Here is a 21,235-nt window from a genome sequence, read left to right on the forward strand (position 1 = left end):
CACTTTTTTTTAGTTCATGTTAATTAAGTCTATCGCTCTTATATTAAAATATAATACGTATACGTGCTAATCGATATGCACACTTTCTTTCTGATCTTCTCTGAGCATCCTTGGAACAAGCTACGTGCAAATCTCCCGCATCTTTGGTTCCTCTCGAATAATTGTGTATACAGATCTCACACTGAAATCAAACTATACACTTATTTTCTCTATCGATACACGACAGTCTTTATTTGGCTTATCACCTCTATTGTTCTGACTTCCTTATTTCCCCCACACCTCTCATCATACTTCACAGACTTCCTGCCTTCCTTGAATCTCTTATGCCACTTAAAACTTATGCGCGATTTATGCAAAATGGTCTAAAAGCAGTCTGAAACGCTCCATACGTTTTTGTGGCATTTTAACCAAGTTTAAAGCATAATTTTATCGCATATCGTTCTTCTAAAATGTCCTCATGTCCAGATTGCAGTTTTGAAATTCACCAGCTATGACAATCGGACTCTAATTTGGTGTATTTGTGGCTGTTCTTATCTATCTGAAATTTAAAAAAAAAAGGTCAGTCATCTCATAAGACGTATAGCAATAACATACTGAATTTTCAATGGTCTATGACAATATTTAATGCCTATACAAAAACTCTTGAAATTTAGTGAAGCCACCTCGTACATATCAGACATTTTAGCTTCTGGATTTTAAGTATTACACCCTAATTATTCCTAACTATGCATATCGAACAGATACCATAATACTCAAGTCGACTACCTTATTATGAGAATGGTCCATGCGAAATTTCAGCTAAGTAGCTGTTTAGAAAAAGTGGGATAAAGAGACAGACAAAAAGGCAGAGATACACACACATACATACATATATATATATATATATATATATTTGTGTGTGTGTGTACTTTGTATATTATTTTTTATTTTATTTATATATTTATATTCATGTCTTCGGTGCTTTCCACTGGAATGCGAAAAATATGGTGTTTATTTTTCATCTGCAAAATGTAGCCTTTCAGGCTGCAATTAAGCCAACTCATAGTAAGAAAGCAATTGCAGTTTAACACAACATCAAAAAAAAAATCAGTGTCTGTACGTTGTTCGTTTTACAAGAAGGTGTAGGAGCAGGATTTATGGATGGAAAGTTCCCCAAGTCGTAATAGAACCTAAAAACAGAGCAGGCCTTAGGCCTTTTTCTTTCGCCAGGTTGCTTATTACTTCCTCCATCTTTTCGATTGGCAATTCGTTCGCAGTTCCTGCAATTTTCGGTTCTTCCTTCGCCTCGAACGTACGCACACATCCTATACCCTATCCCCACTCCCCAACCTCGGGATAAATCTTAATTTATCAGGTGCGACACAATGTTCGCTCTATTGCCATAATTTGCTAACCTTGCGTACATATAAGCGATGCTGATGTTTGCATTCATACAATATTCTAGACAATGCATTTATGGCGTTTATAGATATTTAATTTCCCTCAATACTTGAGTTAATTGCAGGTGACATTGCGTTAGAATGCTAGACTAAAAAGTAAACGATAATTTTGTGTCTGTTTAGTTCTCCCGACCAGCATTAATTATCACTTTCTACATTGATGATTGTGTAAGCATAAAGCACTTGTGTCTGAATGTATAATTATTTGTTAATATTAATTTTAAAAAGTGTTACAGCTCTCCTCTTTCTCTCTCTTTCTTTCTATTTTTTATTCTCTCTCTCTCTCTTTCTTTATATATATATATATATATATATATATATATATATATATATATATTAGCGTAATAGTTAGGATATATATATATATATATATATATATGTACTCCTATTATTTTTTGTGTGTGTATTCATATTAAAACCCCTTTCTTCTATTTATTTAAAAAGAACTTTGTTATATATGGGTGGTGAAATTGCACTTATCTGCAAAAGATCAAGCTTATTTGAATATTCTTTTAAACAGGTATTTTATTAATTATCTATTATTATTATAATTATTATTATTATTATTATTATTATTATTGTTATTATTATTATTATTATTATTATAATTACTATTACTATTATTTCGGTGTTCCTCTGCGATGGTCATCTTTAATTAACTATTACGTGTAATTATATTCATGCAAATATTCTACATGATTTATACTTGCGTAATATTTACGTAAAATAGTTATAAGTAAACAGAAACCTCTCTCTATATATATTTATATATGCGTATATATATTTGTTTAAAAGATTTTGCCTACCAAACTCCTCTGTCAGTTTTTGGTCTGCATATATAGAATATGTGAAACTTTATATTTGGATTTAATCCTGGGGAAATTAGTAAAAAAGTGTGAAAATTAAAGAAATGGAACTTACCAGGTGAAGGTCGAACGACAGCATTACTAATATGCAAACGTATTAATTGCTATTGGTTAATGTTTTAATTTTTAGCCTTGCAGCAAACATGTCTTCATAGCTCAGGCATTAACGTCAAAGGAAAAAGTAAATTCTAAGCTAAACATTTTGGTTTCGATTCTCGGTGGTGGCGCACGAGTTATTTGTTTCAAACTTTTTTTAAATCATAGGTCTATATTAGGTCCAATATAATAATAATAATAATAATAATAATAATAATGATAATAATAAATACGAAATCTGCATTAATCAAAATATCATATTTAAGAGTATTTTACAACCAGACAATGCTAGTATATTTTGATAATTATGTTTCAGTTTGTAGAAATATGATATAATTAAATTATGGGGTGTTCGGTCGCACCTGACCTCCATAGAATGGAAATATGTCACAAAGTTTAACAGGTTTTTTTTTTTAATATAGATCCACAGAATATTGTGATAAGTGTTTTAGTGTGAGCAGGTATGGTATAATAAATTATGGGGTCTATCTATTTTATTTTTATTTTCATCATATTTTCCTTTGGTTTGATACCCCCAAATTCGAAGCTATCTCTTTACAACGTTTCCTTTTCATAACCTATCATACTTTCATAAATCAGATCCCATTTTCTCTAGGCTGTTTTTGAACGCAATCAACGACGGGTACTTTTGCTAGTATATATATATATATATATATATATATATATATATATATAGAGAGAGAGAGAGAGAGAGAGAGAGAGAGAGAGAGAGAGAGAAAGAGATTAAATGACCTGTAACCCGACCAATGTAACAACAACAATAGTTTGATTCCACGTTGTTACTAGGCAACAGTCTCATCTGCATAATATGTTGTCAAGTAAGATGCTATTCCAATCCACAAGTGAGAATGTTGCTAAGTTACGTCCAATACTTCCTTTTATTTATAATCTCTAGATCCATTATCTTTGCAAATCAGGAAAAATTTCTTCATGAAAATAATGATTTAATCTGTTTTATTTTCAATGTCTTCAGAGATTGTTTATCCCTGTTGTGCCGTGTGTTTAGTTGCGTGTTCGCATATTTATAAAGCGTTTTGTCTGTTGGTTTGTCTGTTACACTTATGATTATACATTTTCATCGCTGAGCGCTCAGATCAAATGGACGCATTTTATGGATATGCGTTCTTCCTTCGCTTTTATCTCTTGTTTTTGCAAAAATCTATCTCTGTTCTGTCGTAATTTTCTGTGGCAGGAAATTGCCTGCGCTTCGATCAATGCCCCTTCTTTCAAAACATTCACAACAAACACTCGCCTAACTACTACAACTGTCAACAATTTCCAACACTCTATGCCTGTAACAATATCTAATCGCAAATTCCATGAACAAAGTTTCTGTCATCGAACTGGCCGCTTGTTGAACTGTACTGCGAGCCTGTTTTTCAGTTTATTACAAATTGGTCGGTTTCAAGTTTAATGTAAACAATTTCTTCTTAGGCTATCCCCTTGAATAATGAAGTCATACTTAAATTCCACCATTACGCTATTGTCTCTATGATCCCCTTATACTTATTAACCTTTATCCATGAAGGCTTTTCAAGTTTTTATAAGTGCTTACTTCCTTGAGAATAAATCTCACTGAGGATAGTAATATTTAACTCATATGTTGAGAAATTAATTAAATATTATTATCTTCATTTATTAAGCAATTAGCATTGCGGGACAGGATTACAGTCAAAGACAAAAAGTAAAGCGCCTCCTTCCCTCCGCTAGTCTGTGGGTGACACTTAGGCAAAGCCGAGAACCCACTTCAGCCTCCCAATTAGAGTAACGTGATGTTATGGGAAGTAATTAATTGTTTTAATACGGAAGCAATCAGGCATAATTAAGTTCATGTTTTAGTATCTCGCTGTGCTAGGCAGAAAATTCCTTTGGGCACAATGGTTAAGACAATTACTCAGTATAGGCACTGCTCGGACGGAAAGAACCTGCAACTTACTGTCTGTATAACTACACAGAGATTAACGCAACAAACACTTTGGAGAAACAGCGTGAATGGGGTTCTGAATGATAGGCAACAATGAATTCATTAATGCTTCGAGGAAGAAAGATAGATGGGTATACATATCCGTCAATGCTTGTACCAGTCAGAACACAACTTTGCTTTGAATGAATATTAAATAATACTTCTGTACAGAATATGAAATATAAAATCATCCGTCGAAGAAGCAACTTTATGGCAATCTACCTGCCATATCTAATACCATCAGGGAGGGACGCCTACGATTTGCCGATCTCTGTCTGAGGAGCAAGCATTAATTGGTGAGTCGTGTATTGCTATGGACTCCACAACACGGACGCGCAAACCAAGGACAACCTAGATCCACGTGCACCCAGCAAATAGCACACGACGCCAACTGTGAACCTGAAGATCTGAGGCAGCTGATGGAAGACAGGACACTCTGAATCACATTGGTCATGATGATGATGATGATGATGATGATGATGATGATGATGATGATGATGTATAGAATATAGACTTCCTTGTCGTCAGTATATTTGAGATAGTTCTGTTTTCTTGTAGGTTTTGAGAAAATATAGCTATATCCTACTTATAAGTACTCTAATTCAAATAGGTATTTTTAACAAGTGAGTGACCACTTATCCAGGCTCGAATGTCATTCAAGGATAACGGTTAATGAATGTATGTTGGTAATGTAGTAATCGTTAATGGTAGAAATTGGGTAGAATTTGATTATTAAAGGGGTGGCTCAACAGAAATTTATTTACATTAGATTTGAGGGCACCCATATTGTAGTCAGACGAAAGCAGGCCAGCAGAAGTGTTCCACAGGCGGTTCTAGAAAAGGCTTTGTTCATGAAATTTGCGTTTAGATTAAGGTACATATAGTGGAGGAAATCGTTATTAGTGGTTGCAGCTAGACGAGTGTTTTTTTCTAAAAGTTTGGCATGTGCGGACCATATCTTGGGGCCCAGACAAGCACTTGCAATGAAAATAACTTTTCTTGCTTTGTGTTTTTTGAAAATAACACCCCCATTTTGTGTTCATCTCATTACCACATTTATATTATCCAGAGCTTACGGTTGGGCGTTCCTCGATTATATGATAGACTTTTATTGTCAGGCAAGATTCTAGCCTGCACATCTATATCTACCTATTAATTAAACAAATTTCTCGTAGATCCTAAAATTTAGCTCAGCTATTGGGAAACGCGTTTTCGCAGACGATAGACTTTGTATTATTTTTATTATTCGGATTAATATTCTAATCTTGAGTGTGATTCTCACACATTTTAAGCCGATGTAACGTCCAACCTTCTTCTATTGTATCTTGCTGAACTCGGAAACCTTATTGTCGAACACAGGATTTCGAACGGAATCATTCATTTTATCCTGGGACGTCGCATGCTCTCATTTTCTCAGCTAAACAGGTTAAACAAATGAAGCAAGCATGGTTCCCCCGTGAATGCACAGGGAACGAAGCATAAACAATGACTAAGTTCAGTATTGCCCCCCTCCCACATTTAGCCACAAAAGTCTCCAGGAGACGTCAAATCATGGTAAAAATTATCAAACTGCGCAGTTTTAGGCCTTAACATATGTAAATTTGAGGTTTGCACCATGCAAGAAAAAGAAAGAACTAAGTCCATCATTTGCCCCCCTCACTCCATTTAGCCCAAAAAGTGCCCAAGACCTTAACATATTTAAATTTGAGTTCAGCATCATGCAAACCTTCTAAATAGACAGAAAATTTTGGAAAAATATAGTAAAATAGTTTCAAAAATTGAGTGTTTTTTTTTAGCCCTAAAATAGACCATGGGACATATTCAAGAGTTATAACAAATAAAATTATATAGAAATCAGTTAGTTGTAACTTTTCAGAAACTATCATAAAAATCTAAGGCATCAATTTTTTTAACAAGCACAAAAGTGTCAATTTTAGTTATCTTAACCCAAAAAGCACCCCTAGGGGGGGGGGGGCAACCGGAGATATCCCTAATAATCAGTTCTGTTACTTTTTACTCATATCATGTTTAATGTTTTTGCAAATTTTCAAAAAATTCCAAGGCATAGTTATCGAAAAAAAAAATCCGGCTTGGTCAAAAATTCTCGACTTGTCTGCCCAGGGTTCTTAACAACTTCACGTTTAATTTGGAGTAGAGAACAGCGTGAAACAACTCTAAATTTACCTTTATCAGCTCTCTTGCGTACCTTTGTAGGATCCTTGACAAAGTTCTTCGCAGTTTGATAGTATCTTCTTATCATTTACGATAGTTCGAGGGCAGTTTCACCTTTTGCCAGCTGTTCTGTAATAGTACACATTTCAGAACTACTCAAACCACCTTTACGACCCATTTTATTGACGAAACAAACTGCCTTGTTAATAATTTATATATATATATATATATATATATTATTAAGCAGGATCATTCATCGAGGCACAAAAGCTACTTAACGATGAATGTAAAAATGGGTGTCAGTTGGACGCTGAGAGAACCCCATGATGATTTGTATTGATGCTGGAGGAAGAATTTGATTATTTAAGCGATCCCACTGAAACATGGACGCATATATGTAACCAATAATGTTTGCAATTAGCTTCAATATTGAGGAGAAACGAATTGGACGTTCATGTAAATGTTTTTGCACGCTTCTCATAATGTAAAAACAACGCTATGGTACCACGAAATAATACACGAAAAATGTTCATTTATAATATAGATAAGCGCAATGCATATGCAGTACACAAACATATTTGTTGGACCTTAGGTTTGTTTGTGTCGCGTTTACGAAATTTATTACGATTCTCTATCAAGTAAACACCGCCTGTCGCTTTTATCAGTGCGTAAACAGTGAAATAATTATCTCGTTTAATTAATTACATACCAAATTGTTTGCAATGTGAATGACGTAAAAAATTAATGGGCAAATGAATACTGCACCAATGGACAATCTACAAATTATATTTTTAACTGCCTCTTATTTGAGCATTTTTGCACAATTCTTGATAATACAGTTTCTTCTTTTTTTTTGTTACATTGTTAAATTAGTTTGTTAACTATATATATATATATACATATATATATATATTAAAGCTAAAATGTGTGTATGTATGTATGTATGTATGTATGCATGTGTGTTTGTGTGTTCGCTAAAAACTTTCGACAGAATAAAAATTGACAAACTCGGTATCATACTGAAGCTCCATCCTTCGCCCAAAAATATCGAAACATTGGGCAAAAACATTAATTTTTTCACCCTGAAAGCAATAATTTTCTAAAGGGGGGCGGTCAAGAAAAACCGTCCTCTCATGACGAGATCGGTTCTACGCATGCGTCAGATGACGTCATGAACTGATTTAGTTTAAATAGTTGAAGAAGTGACTAAATTTCGTGTACGTCGTGTTAGCTCAGTTGGGTCATTATCTAAACGTTTTGGGTTTGAATCGTGGTGAGAGATTTTTTTTTTCGATTTTTTAAATTTTAATATTGAAGCAGTGTTATTTAACCATTTTTCACCTAACGTTCGTTTTTCTGTTTTTTTTTTACTTCGCTTATTCTTAGGTTTTCATTAACACCCCATCCCCGACCGACCACACACACCCAAAAACACCCGGGTACCCAGCGATTTTTTAAATTTTATTATCGAAACGGGCTTATTTAAGCCATTTTTCACGTGTTTTTTTTTTTTTGGTTTTTAGTTTTAACGTTCGTTTTTCTGTTTTCTTTTTTGTTTTTGTTTTTTTCGATTTTTACATTTACCATCGTTCGTTTGCCTTACGTTAGTCTTTTTCTCGATGTTTTGATACCCCCCGCCCGGGTACCCACGCTTAAGTTTTAACGTTCGTTTTTCTGTTTTCTTTTTTTGCTTCGCTTATTCTTAGGTTTTCATTAACAACCACACACGCCTCCAAACACTCGGGCAACGCCGGGTACCCGCCTCGCTAGTATATATATAAATATATATATATATATATATATAAAAGTGAAAGTGTCTATCTGTCTTTGTGTGTGTGTCTGTGAATATGTGTGTCTGAGTGTGTATATTTCCCTACGCAATATTGATATACAGGGTGCTGAGATTTGGGAAAATAGATGTGGTTGGGTTTCGGCCAGAAATATCGCGAGTAAGGGGTCAAAGTTCAACGATTTGACCTTTGAGAACTCTACCAAACTCCCCGATAATTTTGTGTCTAATCACTTGAAATTTTACATATAGGTTCCTTGGACATGGATCTAATTTTATACTTGATTTGAGCCCCAAACTATAAACTAAAAGGGGTCATAATAGGGATAAAATTTAAAATAATTGACCGTTTATTTTTGCCCAACATACACCTCCAAATACCCGGGCAACGCCGGACTGAAATGCTAGTATATATATATATATATATATATATATATATATATATATATATATAGATATATATATATATACCTAATTTAGTCACATAAAAATTCGATACGAAAGTATAGATTTATGTGTAAACTAAGTATTTACTTCAAAAGTGCTCAATACGTAGGTAGAGCTAGTTAGTAATTTATAAAATCTATATGCGATTAAGCTACACTGAATATTCCGCCTTTCATCCACTCTAGGACTCCTCAGGCTTATGCGCGAATTCTGTGGTTGTTTATCGTTTTTATATGCTCATTTTCTATTGAGATTTTAGTTAGCCAATCAGCTTTCTAGTATCCACCGCGCCCCTTCCTATTAGCCAATGGGCATGCATTTTATCGGACAAAGGATCTGCTTTAAAACTAGGTTAGTGTTTTTTTATTGTTATTTTATTTATAAATATATATATATGTACATACATATATGCACATATATATATACATTTATATATACCCATACATATATGTATGATCGTTTATGTATATTCATGTTTATTTAATTTATTTATTTGTTAATTTTCTATTGTTTTTGTAAGTTTTAAAACTATTTTGTTTCGCTATCCTAGAGTAAATTTTATCTTGTGAACACAGTTACTTACTATTTCTCTTCTACAGTTTAATAGATGTAGGGGTTCTTTAAAGTACAGGATAGCAAATTTTTCATGAAGGCATAATCTACATGGGTCGTCTAGGTCCCTACACGTGGTAGCTTGCCTTATTATTTTCCATTCGACTACCGGCGAATGTCCGCTTTCTTTGAGTTCCCAGTATTTATTCGCTAGTGTTGTTTTTACACGGTGTTTTTTATTGTTGACTGTACTTTTGTTGTCATAGTATCGTGTTTTGAAATCTAAGGAAGTCATGCCTACGTAATATTTCTTGTTATTCGGGGTTTCTTTCGCAAATATTGTTGCCTGATAAACTACGCTTTTGGTTAGACATTTATTTTGAACTGGGAAAATTGTGTGGTGTCTACAGTTGCATTTATCTTGTTCTTCATTAGTATTTTTATTTATAGTATGGTTGTTCTTGTCCGGGGTTGGTTTATTATTAGTAGTATTATTATTATTATTATTATTATTATTATTATTATTATTATTATTATTATTATTGCTATTAGTGTTAGTTTTATTTTTGTCATCGTGTTTACTTTTTTATTGTTTATTTTGTTGTTGTTTACATTGTTTTTATTTAATGTTTTGTTATTATGTGGTTTAATTATAATCTCTAAATTTTCGCAACACCTGTAGGATAACTTTAAGGTATTTTTATTGAAGATTTTCTGTAAGGGGTTGGTTGCGGGAAAGTGTTTTTCAATAAGATCTAGAAATTTCTTGCCAAGTTTTGTTTTTAACATTTGATTGTATGGGGCCGTATACCAAATTGTAGTTCTTTTTCTCCAATTTTTATTTTATTATAGTTATTGATGTTTGTTTCTTATATTTGATATCGATATTTTTGTATCCACTATTTTTAGGGCTCTTTCGTAGATATTGGTTGACCTGTTTAATGCATTTTCATCGCTTGAGTTATTAGCTGATTTGCTAACAAAAATCTCAATAGAAGAGGAGAATATAAAAACGATAAACAACCACAGAATTCGCGCATAAGCCTGAAGAGTCCTAGAGTGGATAAAACGCGGAATATTCAGTGTAGCTTAATCGGCATTTATATTTTATAAATTACTATATATATATATATATATATATATATATATATATATATATATATATACAAAAAAGTATTCACTTGTAATGTTTTTAAAAACTGCAAATTGAAGCTAAATTTAATGTAACTTTTTAAACAACCTCATTTGATTCGCCTTTTATTTCTCTATAATTTTACCTATTCATATTTGACTTTTAATTGAAATATTTTAGTGTTCACGTCAATTTAAAAAAACAAATAACCTCAAATTGGTGAGGCAAAGTGAAAGTCCGCACAATGGAAAATTGTTATTTAGGACATTAATGCAACATAAATCCAACAGGAACACAATGAACTAGTTAATATTTAGTAGCATAGTCTTTTATATTATTAACATATTCAACTAATTTCACACTTCAAAAAACAAAAGATGCAAAATAAAACTAATTCAAATTTGGATTTTCAACCTTAAAATCTGATACGTGCGAAGTTGTTTCCTTTGTTTGTTTGTTTTATCTCCAATCCTCACTGTCCCCACAATACAATATATTTTGCTCAGTTTCGGCTTATTATTTAAAGCATATTTATATCCATAAATAAAGAAGGGGTGTTGTAGGTAAAATAATATAAATAAATATCTATTATGATAAAATACACTGTTCATTCTTCATGTAATATTCGGTGAAAATTTCGTATTGGTTGGATAATTGCTTCATTTTTTGTGTCTATTTAAAGGGAGATTCCGTCAAAATATACTTACTCCCTCCTTTCGTTTTGGTCGTACCTACTGTAAGAGCTCTAGGTATATTTCCACTATTGTTCATATATATATATATATATATATATATATATATATATATATATATATATATATATATATACGTTTTATTTTTTATAATTATTATTTAACATCGATATATATATATATATATAACTACTTAATTTACTCACATAAATTAATATACGAAAGTATAGATTTATGCGTAAACTTTAAGTACTTACTTCAAAAGTGCTCAATACGTAGGTAGAACTAGTTAGTAATTTATAAAATATATATGGCGATTAAGCTACACTGAATATTCCGCGTTTCATTCACTCTAGGACTCTTAAGCCTGAAGAGTCCTAGAGTGGATAAAACGCGGAATATTCAGTGTAGCTTAATCGTCATATATATTTTATAAATTACTATATATATATATATATATATATATATATATATATATATATATATATATAAAATAATAGCGTTTTTGTGTATGTGTCTGTGTGTACCCTGAGCAGAACAGTTTTGAGGCAACTTGTTTGCTTGTGTGTCTGTGTGCTGTATGTGTTTGTGTGTCTGTGCGAATGTAACGTTTAGTAGAGAAAGAAACAATAAAGCATTCGATTATAAAGATAATTCAAAATAAGTGCGCTTTATTTTTATATATGTATGTTATAGAAGATCAGAAAAAAGAAAAAACATGGGCACCGTCAGGGGGACCGGGTTTTTGTAAATTTAAGTACTCTTTTTTTTTTGTACTCTCTCCTGCCTTTGATTTGGATTTGAAACCAATGGTACCGATGTTTTTTCAGATCTTCTGTTCCACACAAAAATACCCACGAACACACACACACACACATATATCGTTAGTAATCATTCCAAAATCAGAAGACACATTTATTTAACAGTCATATTATTCTATCCATATGTTAATATAGTACGTCTTACACGCGTTTCGTTGAATAGCGGAAATTCATCAAACAACTCATCAGAGACAGATACACACACAGAGACACACACACACATACACACATATATATATATATATATATATATATAGATAGATAGATAGATAGATATAAAGAGAGAGAGAGAGAAAGAGAAAGAGAAATAGAGGCCGACAGACAGCGACTGAGAGAGTGGGAGATCGAGAGTGGGGAGAGATAATTACAACTGACTATGCATTTGTCTTATATATATATATATATATATATATATATATATATATATATATATATATATATATATTGGTCAATACTCGTCAGGATTAATCTAATAAAATCATAATAAATAACGAAATAGAAAAAAGATTTACTCAAACGTAACCGATAAAATTGTAGCAAATCCATGTAAACATGTGTCCATGTTTTACATATTCTGTCGATCCAATGAATAAACAAATAAAGTTTTTCGATTAAAAAAAAAGTTGAAACCCCGATTTCTTCTGTTTCTTAAACTAATAAACGTAATTACACCAAAATCTGCGAGAAAATCTTTTTAGAAGACAAAAAAAACAAACTAAGAATTAAAACCGAACGAATTAAGAGATGCTAGTTTTAGAAAAGACGGTCATTAATTAAATCAGTGTATTTCTTCCGACCTGACCAACACGATAGACTGGGGATATTTTGAAACTCTTTGAAATGAAAGAAAGAAATCTTAGCGTGTTATGTGTTGTCGGCTTTATGTTTTGAATATTTTTTTTGTATTATCTTTATATGAATTTGTTTGTGGTTGCGGTAATCGAAGGCATGCGCATGCGCACCAGTTTACGTGTATCTGACTCAGCTTTATTTTCTTTGTAGATAGTTTAGAAATTAGAAGTATTTCTGCGCATGCTCTATAGAAAATGGCGGCCACTTGTACGTTGTCATTTCAATGGGGTTCATCGATATCGGTGTTTTTTTTTTCTTTTTTTAATTAAAAGAAAGGGCGTGAAGAGAATAAGAAAAACGGGAAAGAAGAAAGAGAGAAATGGGTTGAGCGTGTTCCTTAGTTTCAAGAAAAAGAAAAGAAATCGTGATAGAAAAAGAGAAGCCGGTTAGAGAAAGCGAGGTAAGCAGGAAAGAAGGGGAATGGTTCTTAGTCGCGTGCAAGGGACTCTCTAAGACACTCCGTCGTTCGGTCAGTCTGTCGGTCGGTCTGTCCGTAACAGATTTGTGCTTGGCCTTTTTGGTTAAGATAAAAGGTATGTTATTAATAGATACCGTTCTTAGCTTCTTAAGATTTTCTTGACCTTTTGGTCAAGATCAAAGTGTAATATCTGTTCCTGCAGATACTGCAAGCAAAGGCCATTTGTGGGGCAGCCCCACATATAAGACCTTGGTCAATGTAGGGGAAACCCTTCATACCAATTGTCACTATCCAGCTCTCCAACTCCCCGGGGAGTTGGTCCCCATTTCCCCTTCACTCTTCACTTTAAAAATCGGCCTTGTGCCTAATTTGCTCGGTGGGGGAGCAAATAAATACCCTTTTCTTGGCCTTTTGGCCAAGATCAAAGTGTAGTATCTGTTCTTACTACATGCTGTACTTATGTTTGCAACTTTGTGATATAAAGTGGGGGATCACTTTTCTGTATTAATTTAATGTAAAATGATCACCCACTTTACAACCAGTCAGTCATTCTCCAGATCATTCAAGTTGTTTCTGAAGGATTCCAGTTATGCTTTAAGCATTCAAGTCATTCTTAAGGTCATTCAATTCATTCTTAAGTTCATTAAAGTCATTCTAAGTCATTTACTTTTTATTTATTTAAGTCATTTCAGCCGATTTTTCGGTCATTTTAGTTTATCTTTAAGAATTTCATGTCAATCCTACATTCATTACATGAGAGCACGCGACTAATGGCTATCGGCCTTGTTAGAGATAATAGAGTTTTTAGAAGACAAAGGTGCCTACAAGAAAGATATGTGTGTATTGTAAAGAAGAAGAAGAAGAAGAAGAAGAACAACAACAACAACAACGGCAACAAGACGAAAAAGAAAAGGAGGGGGAGAAGAAGTTGATTGTGATTAAAAAGAAGAAGAAAAAAGAAGACGAAAAACAAAATGTAATAATAAAAAGCAAATACATGAAACGAAAAAGGCAAATAAGAAGGAAAATAAATAGAAGAGGGTGAAGATGGCGAAAAAGAGGTATAATACTACTACTAATAATATTGATAATAAAAAATGATAATAAAAATAATAAAGAATAGAAGAAAACGAAACAACAACAACGACAACATCAACAAGAACAACAATAAGAACAAGAAGTCGAAAGGGCAAAGAAATTGTACTAGAAACTCATTAACAAAAATAAAACCGAAATGAAAGCATAATAAAAAGTTGATGCATAAAAGAACAGGTCCGTAGAGGAAATAAAACGACGAATAATTAAAATAAAACACATTTCAGAAGTGAAAAGAAGATAACGAAGAAAGCTAAAAACAAGTGATGATGATAAGAAGAAAAAGGGGAGATAGAAAACGAGGGAAAAAAGATAGGAAACGAAAATGAGTTTAAAAAAAGAAATAGACAGAATTTATTTATACTCCTATAAATTTGAGGGTTTTTTTTGTATTGATATTTCTAATAAAACCATTTTTCCTATTTATTTAAAAGAAAAGTACAATTTATATATACCTACATAATTATAAAACTCACATGACCTTGTAATGAGTGTTGTAACCACACATCCGGTTTACGACTTCCGGTTGCGCATGTGTACATAAACATAAACCCATAACAGCGTAAACAAATAAACACAAGTTGTTACTTTTGCAGAATTTGACCTGCGGACTGAAATATTAGGGTTATTATTTAGAAATTATTATTTAACATGGGAAAGGTGAGGGTGTTTTGCAACTATTCTGTATTACAACTATACTGTCGCAATATTCTTACAAATAAATCAACTTTGACCCGTTGACAACTACAAGAGCATTTTACAACGGCGATTTATCTACGTTCTTCTTTTTTTAAATTTATTCTCCATTTTTTAATACACCTTTCTTAAAAGCATTCATACATTTTCTTCTACACTACCAACATAAATAAATAACCCCGAAAATGTTGTTTTTTTTACAAATAAATAATCAACACAATAAAACGTATTGTTTACTGTGTACGTTTTCAGCGCCCCAATTGCTTTTTTTGTGTTTAAATTATTCAAATAAACAATTGTTAATACTTTCTGTTTTTTTTTACATCATTCATTTCCACATTGTCTTAATTAGTTTTATTGGCCTTATTATAAACATAAATTAAATATTTGACACAATGGGTCATGAATGTTTGTTTAAAATAAATTAAAAAGTTATATTTTACTTTCATTTTCTATTTAAAAAGCCATTCTTAACATGGGGAGAGTGTTTTTAACTATTCTGTACTTTCAACTAACAATTTCATTTAAAAAAGATATATCAAAATTTGAATTTAACTTAAAGTATTATAGTATCTGTTCAGTGCACATTTGGCTATAAGTATGGCAAACCATTTATAATTCAATGGCTGTAAGATTATTTTTCAAAAATAAACAATTATAAACAGATCGACTCATAGAAATCTATCTATATTCTTTTTTTCATTTTAATATACTTTCATAGACATGTTTCTGCTATGTCACAAAAAAACTATTTTCTTTGCGTCAGAAGTGTCACTGTCATACATTAATTCCATAGCTAATCTAACATACTGACCCCATCGGGTCACGGGTAGTCTAGTGTATATATATATATATATATATATATGTCATGGAATGCAATTTCGTGACATATATATATATATACACTAGACTACCCGTGCAAAAGATCTAGCTAATTTGCATATTCTTTTAAACATTCATTTCAATTAATTCCTTCTTAATTTTTTCCAGTTTTCTTCTGGAATGATCATCCTTTGTTAACTATTAATGCAGATCTTCTACATGATTGATACTTCCTTGCGTAAAATAGTTATAGTAAATACAAACCTCTTTCTATACATACTTATGTATGCGTCTATGTATTTGTTTTAAAAAAATTGCCTACTAAACTCCTCTGTCACATGTTGGGCTAAAGACATTAGGTATTCGAACCCATGCGTTTTAATCCGGGGAAAATCGGTACAAAAGTGTGAAAATTTAAAAAAATGTATTTGTCAGGTGAAGGTCGAGCGATGGCATTAGGAATACATGCGTAACGTAATAGCTATTGGTTCATATTTAAATTTTTAACCTTGCAGCAAGCATGTCTTCATAGCTCATGTCTTAACGTAAAAGGAAAGAGTAAATTGTAAGCTAAACGTTTTGGCTTCGATTTTCGGTGGTGGCGTAGGAGTTTGATTTTTTTTTTTTACTTTTCAAATCATTACTATACATTGGGTCCAATATAATATAATTATAAATAGAAAATATCATATTAAAGCGTATTTTACGACTAGGCAACGCCAGGCAGCCTGCTAGTATATAATAAAGAGACACTGGAACGAGAGTAAATGTATGGAAGAGTTTAGAAATATGAAACGTGAATATAATGTATGTAAGGAAGAGCGAATTTAAGGCTAAGAGGTAGAAGCAGGACGAATATAATAAGAGGAGAGTGTTGACAATAGAAAGGAAGAAGAAGAAGAAGAAGAAGAAGAAGAAGACTGACTGAATGACTGAATGAATGTATGAATGAATGAATGAATGAAAAAAGAACGTATGTTTTAATGGATACAATATCTTACTATAGTATCGGCTATTCAGAATACGAACGCAATGTATAATAGATAATTTATTTCAACGTTAAATAAGCTTCAAGGAATTGATTTGTCGTAATACAGATAAACTAAACAAAAACCAAGAAAAACCTGAGTTATTCCTGCAAAACGATGACACGTCATCAACAATCGGTTCGATAGAGTCTGAGACATTTTGAGTTGGTGAACTTGCTTTTGTCAACTGAATTCCGCTCTCTCAAGCTTTGCATACTCCTACTGAAAATGTAGGGCTAGTTTTAGTGCCAATCTCTTGGGGCACTCTTGCTGAAGAATTCCGACACGGCTAGTCAGACAATTTTGGTGAATGAGAATGCAGTCTCTTTTGTGCGCTGATCTTTCAATGCTGATCTTCCATTCTTGTGTCGCATCTTTCAGCTGTGGGAATGGAATAAGAAACCCCATCTTCGTTGGTGAAAAAAGGAGACATTTACTGTTTTTGCTAGTTGTTATCTAGAGAAAACACAAGTAAGTGAACAAAGCATACGAAGAAGTAGAGGAGGAGGAGGAGGAGGAGGAAGAAGAAGAAGAAGAAGAAGAAGAGGAAGAAGGAAAAATCTTACCAGATCGTAGATTTCGCTGGTATAGTAGAACACAAGGTGAATAGCAAGGAGACAAAGAAGCGAAGCTAAGACACAGCACTGGCAAGAGAGTTAAAAGGCACATGAGGATGTAAAAAGCCAAGATAACACCAATAATAGGGGGGCCAATACCGAACAATCCTGAAAAACCTTCAAAAAAATAATGACATAAATTAGAATAAGTGGTATGGCTGAGAAGATACAACGGCTAGCAATAATGAAAATGGCTAAAATATAAAGGATACCCTTGAATGCAGAAGATAAGACACATATTCTACAAAAAAATAACTGGTCGTATAGGAACTGCAACAAAAGCAAAACCCAAGATGCAGAAACAGTACATGGATCCAAGGAAATGGAAAACAGATAAATGTAAGCACCCCCCTCCAAGATAAAATTATAAGTTGTAGTGTCGGCATCAACTAGCACCTCGCAGAACAGTCGTGACGAGTAGAGAAAGCACTAACCAGACCTTCACGGGATAAGTGCGAAGCGGACTAGAACCTTAGGGATGGTTATTGCCACCAAAATTATTGTAATGACTAATGGTCGATGCCAGCAATAAATCAACGGCTGTTGCGATAACGCAAATCCGTTTGCAAATGTTACTGAAAAATGTGGCTATTTGTTCTCACTAAAGCTCCACGGAACGCAACATATTGTCGCTGTGATGACAACCTATGGTGAGGATAACTCCTAGTGAATAATAATAATAAAAATAATAATAATAATAATAATAATAATAATAATAATAATAATAATAATAATAATAATAATATTCATATCAGTTCCCTGTAAAATTTCAGTAGTCAGGTCATAAAATACGCTTAAATATGATATGTTAATTCTTGCAAATTTCGTATATGTTATTATTGAGGTTATGTTCTATCGATTTTTATATATTATAAAGTTGCAATTTAAAAAAAAAAAAAAAATCTATCTATGTGATTTGGGTTCATCAGCTTGAATCAAAACCGAAACCCAAACTTATGTGTGTGTGTGTGTGTGTGTGTAACTTTAGTTCCTTCAGCTACAATAGAAACCAAAACCAAAACTAATGAAGAATTCTTGGTAAAATTATTTATTACAAGAAATGGAAGTACATAACAATCCAACGACCCGGATTTAAGCGTGACACAGAAAATAACACACACGCTATCGTATTAATGTATAGATAATAATAATGAATATTTCAAACCTGACAAAGTTCTCTTCTCAATCATTGATATAGCCTTCCATTTCAATACCAGAAATGTAGGAAAAAAGACACAAAATAAAAGAAAATCTAAAATGGGAATTTGTTAGATCATGGAAATGTAAAAGAAAATGATTCCCTTTGTAATTGATGCGTTTGGAACCATAACGAAATACCACCATCAATCGCTTAAGCATATTGAAGAGACAATCTATTTTCCAATTCTGAAAAAAAAAAAACTTGCTTGCCAAAAACGGCGAAAGTGTTAAGGTACAGTTTGAATGTCTTAACTCATATGAATTGACCTGATATTTAAAAAAAACAACGCCGATAGCCATTAGTCGCGTGCTCTCGTGTAATGAATGAATTCGTGAATGTAGGATTGACATGAAATTCTTAAAAATAAACTAAAATGAGTGAAAAATGGGCTAAAATGACTTGAATAAATAAAAAGTAAATTACTTAGAATGACTTTAATGAACTTAAGGATGAATTGAATGACCTTAAGAATGACTTGAATGCTTAAAAAATAACTGGAATCCTTCAAAAACAACTGGAATGATCTGGAGAATGACTCGAATGGCTTTGAGACTGACTGGTTGTAAAGTGGGTGATCATTTTACATAAAATTAATACAGAAAAGTAATCCCCCATTTTATATCACAATAAGTACAGCATTTAGTAAGAACAGATACTACACTTTGATCTTGGCCTTTTGACCAAGAAGAGCTGTGTTCATTTGCTCCTCCACAGAGCAAATTAGGCACAAGCCCGATTTTTAATGTGAGGAGTGAAGTGGAAATGGGGACTAACTCCCCGGGGAGTAGGGGAGCTGGATAGTGACAATTGGTATGAAGGGTTGCCCCTACATTGACCAAGGTTTTATATGTTGAGTTGATCCCACATATGGTATTTGCTTGCAGTATCTGCCAGACAGATACTACACTTTGATCTTGCCCAAAAAGCCAAGAAAATCTGCATTTATTTGCTCCCCCATCGAGCAAATTAAGCACAAGGCCGATTTTTAATGTGAGGAGGGAAGGGTAAATGGGGACCAGCTCCCCGGGGAGTAGGGGAGCTGAATAGTGACAATTGGTATGAAGGGTTGCCCCTACATTGACCAAGGTCTTATATGTGGGTTTGCCTCCACATATGGTCTTTGCTTGCAGTATCTGCCGGAACAGATTGTATTTATTTGCTTCCCCACTGAGCAAAATAGGCACAAGGCCGTTTTTTAATGTGGAGAGAGGGAGGAGGGGGAGGGAGGGAAAAGGGGACCATCTCCCGATGGGTGGGAAATGGGAGCTGGATAGTGACAATTGGTATGAATTGACCAATGTCTGATATGTGGTGTTACTCCCACATTTTTTTTTACACAGTGATCACCACTTATCAAGGCCCGGAAGCTACTCAGGAATAAGGGTTATTGCAAGTATATTACGTTAGTGTGGAGATTTGATGATATGTTTCCTTAAGGGGCGGTTCATTAGGAATTTGTTACCATTGGACTTGAACACATCCAAGTTGTAGTCCGGTGGGAAGCAGGCAGACGGAACAGAGTTCTACAGGCGTGCAGTTCTAAGAAAGAAGCTTTGTTCATGGAATCCACGTTTTGATTTCGGGTCAGATAAATAGTGGGGGAAATTTTTCACAGTGGATTCGGCTAGACGGGTGTTTTTCGTGAAAGATTGGCGAGGAGGGACCAGAGATTGGAGTTCAGACGAGCACCTGCCATGGAAATAACGATAAAACAAGGATAGGCTCGCAACGTCTCTTCTGTGCGAGAGAGGTTGTAGGATAGAGAAAAGGGCATCCCCCTCTAAGCCACGAAGTCTATTTTGTACTCTGTCAAGGCAGGATAGGCTGTTTTTTGCAGCTCCTGCCCAAATATGGAAACAGTATTCCATATACATATAGTCTTTGTTTGTAGTATCTGCCGGAAAAGATACTACACTTTGATCTTGGCCAAAAGACCAAGAAACGCTTGTATTTATTTGCTTCCTCACTGAGCAAATTAGGCACAAGGCCGTTTTTTAATGTGGAGAGAGAGGGAGGGGGAGGGAAAAGGGGACCAGCTCCCGATGGATGGGAAATAGGAGCTGGATAGTGACAATTGGTATGAAGGGTTGCCCTACATTGACTAACGTTGTTATGTGGGGTTACCCCCACATATGGTCTTTGCTTGCAGTATCTGCCGGAACAGGTATTACACTTTGATCTTGGCCAAAAGACAAAGAAAAGCTTAGAAAGCTAAAAACAGTATCTATTAATAACAGACCTTTAATCTTAACCAAAAAGACCAAGCACAAAAGTGTTACGGACAGACCGATAGGTCGACCGACAGACCGACAGACCGACCGAGTGACTTATAGAGTCGCTTGCACGCGACTAAAAATCTAATTAAAATCATCTAACAGTTGAATCTACTATGAAATAATAATAATAATAATAATAATAATAATAATAATAGTAATAATAATAATAATAATAGTAATAATAATAATAATAATAATAATAATAATAATAATTTTTATATGTCACAATGAACTGGCGCC

General features: G+C 33.4%; 1 pseudogene; it reads left to right on the forward strand.

The window, feature by feature from the left end:
- The first annotated feature begins 13,654 nt into the window (after positions 1-13,654).
- LOC145294322 (U2 spliceosomal RNA) lies at positions 13,655-13,792 on the forward strand (annotated as a pseudogene).
- The last annotated feature ends 7,443 nt before the right edge of the window (positions 13,793-21,235 follow it).

The sequence above is a fragment of the Euprymna scolopes genome, chromosome 15 (genome assembly GCF_053919585.1).
Source record: "Euprymna scolopes isolate OS-2025 chromosome 15, ASM5391958v1, whole genome shotgun sequence".
Classification (NCBI taxonomy): Eukaryota; Metazoa; Mollusca; class Cephalopoda; order Sepiida; family Sepiolidae; genus Euprymna; species Euprymna scolopes.